Source organism: Furipterus horrens, unplaced genomic scaffold (assembly GCF_987537825.1).
Source record: "Furipterus horrens unplaced genomic scaffold, mFurHor1.1.pri manual_scaffold_5, whole genome shotgun sequence".
Taxonomy (NCBI): Eukaryota; Metazoa; Chordata; class Mammalia; order Chiroptera; family Furipteridae; genus Furipterus; species Furipterus horrens.
Genome location: NW_028327175.1, coordinates 76521214 through 76524701, shown reverse-complemented (window position 1 = coordinate 76524701; position 3488 = coordinate 76521214).

Genomic DNA, 3488 nt, shown 5'->3' with positions numbered 1-3488 from the left:
TTTGTAATTATAATTATGAAAGTGGACCCACTGGGGAGAACTGGGTTAAGGTTATGTTGCAACTACTTGTGAAGCTATAATTATTATAAAATAAAAGGGTAAAATAAAATTCTGCTTCCTCAAAAAGGAAAGATGCATGAAAGAAAAATCTGGCAAATATCACATATAGATTGAGCAAAATCACAGGGCAGAAATTTGGGTGAAGACTGAAGAAATTACCTTCCTCTCTGGAAAGGGCAACAAAGCTTGATTCTCTTGAGTGGTGCCTATTCTTGTTTTCATCTGACTATTTCCTTTTTCTTCCTCTCATTACACTGCAGTTAATGAAGAGGACAAGAGGACAATTAAATCAGACAGTGGGAAGGACATGTCCATAGGCCATTACTATTGATTTAGGAGGAGCATATTTATATTAATGAAATTCTCTGTCTCATGGGATGGAAATAAGCTCTTTTTATTCTCATTGCACCAAATTTTCCATTTTATGGCCTTAAGAGTATTTTGCCATCTATTCTGGCTATTCTTTATCCTTTATTCTGTTCCTTTTACAATTTACATTGTAAGCTTTTATCTATTGCTTTTATTTTTTAATTATATTTTATTGATTATGTTATTACAGTTGTCCCAATTTTTCCCCCTTTGTTTCCTCTACCCAGCACCCTCCACTCCCTCAGGCCATTCTCACACCATTGTTTATGTCCATGGGTCATGCTATAAGTTATTTGGCTACTTCATTTCTTATATTATACTTTATTTACATCCTCATAGTTATTCTGTAACTACCCATTCATAGTTCTTAATTCTCTCACCTCTTCACTCATTCTCTTACATCCCCTTCTCATCTGGCAATCATCAAAATGCTCTCTGTATCTACGATTCTGTCTCTATTCTTGTTTGCTTAGTTTGTTTTTTAGATTTAATTTTTGTAGATATGCATTTACTGCCATTTTATTGTTTATAGTTTTGATCTTCTTTTTCTTAAAAATGTCCCTTTAACATTTTATATAATAATGATTTGGAGATGAACTCCTTTAGTATTTTTTTTTGTTTGGGAAGCTCTTCATCTGCCCTTTGATTCTAAATGATAGGTTTCCTGCACAGAGCAAACTTGACTGTAGGTCCCTGCTTCATGACTTTGAATACTTCTTGCCAGTCCCTTCTAGCCTGCAAAGTTTCTTCTGAGAAATCAGCTGACAGTGTTATGGGAACTCCCCTATAGGTAACTAACTGCATTTCTCTTTCTGCTTTTAAAATTCTGTCTTTATCTTTAACTATTGGCATTTTAATTAGGATGTATCTTGGGGTGCCTCTCTTTGCATCCATCATTTTGGGACTCTCTGTGCTTCCTGGACTTGTGTGTCCATTTTCTTCACCAAATTAGAGAAGTTTTCTTTCATTGTTTTTTCAAATAGAATTCCGATTTCTTGTTCTTTCTCTTCTTCTTCTGATATCCTATGATGTGAATGTTGGTGTGTTTGAAATCCCAGAGGCTGTTTACACTATCCTTGTTTTTTGGATTCTTTTTTTTTTCTCTCTCTTGTTGTTATGATTGGTTGTTTTGCTTTCTTTTTTGCTTTTTTATGTTCCAAATTATTAACTCAAGTCTCAGCTTCATCCACTTTTCTGTTGTTTCCCTGTAATTGTTCTTTATTTCAGTTAGTGTACCCTTTATTTCTGACTGGATCTTTTTTCACTAAGTACCTTGAGAATCCTTATAACCAGTGTTTTGAACTCTACATCTGATAGATTGCTTACCTCCATTTTTTTAGTTCTTTTTCTGGAGTTTTGTTCTGGTCTTTCATTTGGGCCATGTTTCTTTGTCTCCTTGTTTTGGCAGTCTCCCTGTGTTTGTTTCTATGTATTAGGTAGAGCTGCTATGACTCCTTCTTTTGGTAATATGGCCTAATGTAGTAGGTGTCTCATAGGGTCCAATGAAACAGCCTCCCCTCTTACCCAAGGTGGGTACTGGAGCTGCATCCTTTGTGTGGTCTGAGTACACCATCCTCATGTAGTTGAGCTTTGATTGCTGTTGGAAGATCAATGGGAGGGATTTGCCCAGGCTAGTCGGCTGCAAGGACTATCTATACCACTAACCACCAGCTTCCTCCTTCCATGGAGGATCAGCTGTGCAGGGGCAGTGTGGTGGTGCTCTGTTGCAGTCTGTAGCTGTCTGCTGGCTGTTTAGGTTCTGGAGTTTCCAATATGGTGCAGGCCAAGGTCAGCCCCCACCTCTGTTCTATATGGGGATACTCTGTATAAGTTATAAAGCAATCTGTAGATGGTTGCTATTTGTGCTGGCTTTGGAAATTCCCAGGCAAATCCAAGCTGTGAACCTATGCTGGCTATTGCTATTGCTGGGCCTGGAGCTACTTAGCAAGAGGTTTGGAGCCTGGGGGCTCACTGAGGCCAGCTGTTGCTTATTTGAGAGGATTTAGGAAGTTGTTAATCATGAACCAAGATCAACCATTCATATGTAAGCCACTATTAACAGCTTGGGTAGGCCCATAATTTGGGTGGGACTGAGCCTCAGGAGATCTTCAGGGCAGGGCAAGCAGTGTTAGCCAGGTGGATGGAATATCAGATATGGCACCACCTATAGGCTCTGTGGGTCTGTTGGAGGAGGGTTAAGAAAAGGAGCAATGGCCCTGCCTGCTCTTTTGTCTTGGAGAAGGCTGTCTCCCAGCTCTTGCCTTGATGCTAGACACTTCAGTTACTTCCCATATGGTAATGATGCCTTTTAAGCTGCTACTCTGGTGCTAGAGCTCAGAGGAAGTGAGTTTGAGTAAGTCCATATGTGGGTTCTTTAAAAGGAACTGCTTGGGACTCTAGAAGTTTTTTTCCACTAATTCAATCCCTGCTTGTTTTTGCAGCCAGAAGTTATGGTGACTTATCTTCCTGGCACTGGAACCCTGGGCCAGGGCACCTGGTGTTGGGCTAGGACTCTTCATTCCTGAGATATCCCTCCCAAATTTTTATCCACTACACGTGGATGTGGGGCCAGCCTATTTTGCATCTCTGTCCCTCCTACCAATCTGGATGGATGTGGTTTCTTCAATTCCATAGTTGTCAGACTTCCATTCAACTCTATTTCTAATGGTCCTGAGTGATGGTTTTTCTATAGTTTAATTGTAATTTTGATGTACTTTTGCCAGGACGACAGCTGTGTTTACCTATGCCTCCATCTTGACCAGAAGTTTCTCCACTCAAACTGTAAGCTTCTTAAAGTACTTTTTTTTTTATTTTTGCAGAATAATTGGAATGCTTTAATCTTTCCAATTAAAACAATTTGTATTAGTAACTACAGCACTGTAACTTTTAGCATCTCACATATATAGTCAGTAAGGATTTACTTTTTCAAGGCTAGAAGTTGGAACAAGAGGACTGGAAACACAAGACGTATCAGGTTTCACATTTGCATTAAAAACTCAAAAATCAAACTATTTTCTTCTCTGCAACAAAACTGTGCCACAAATTTGAATGTTTTAGCT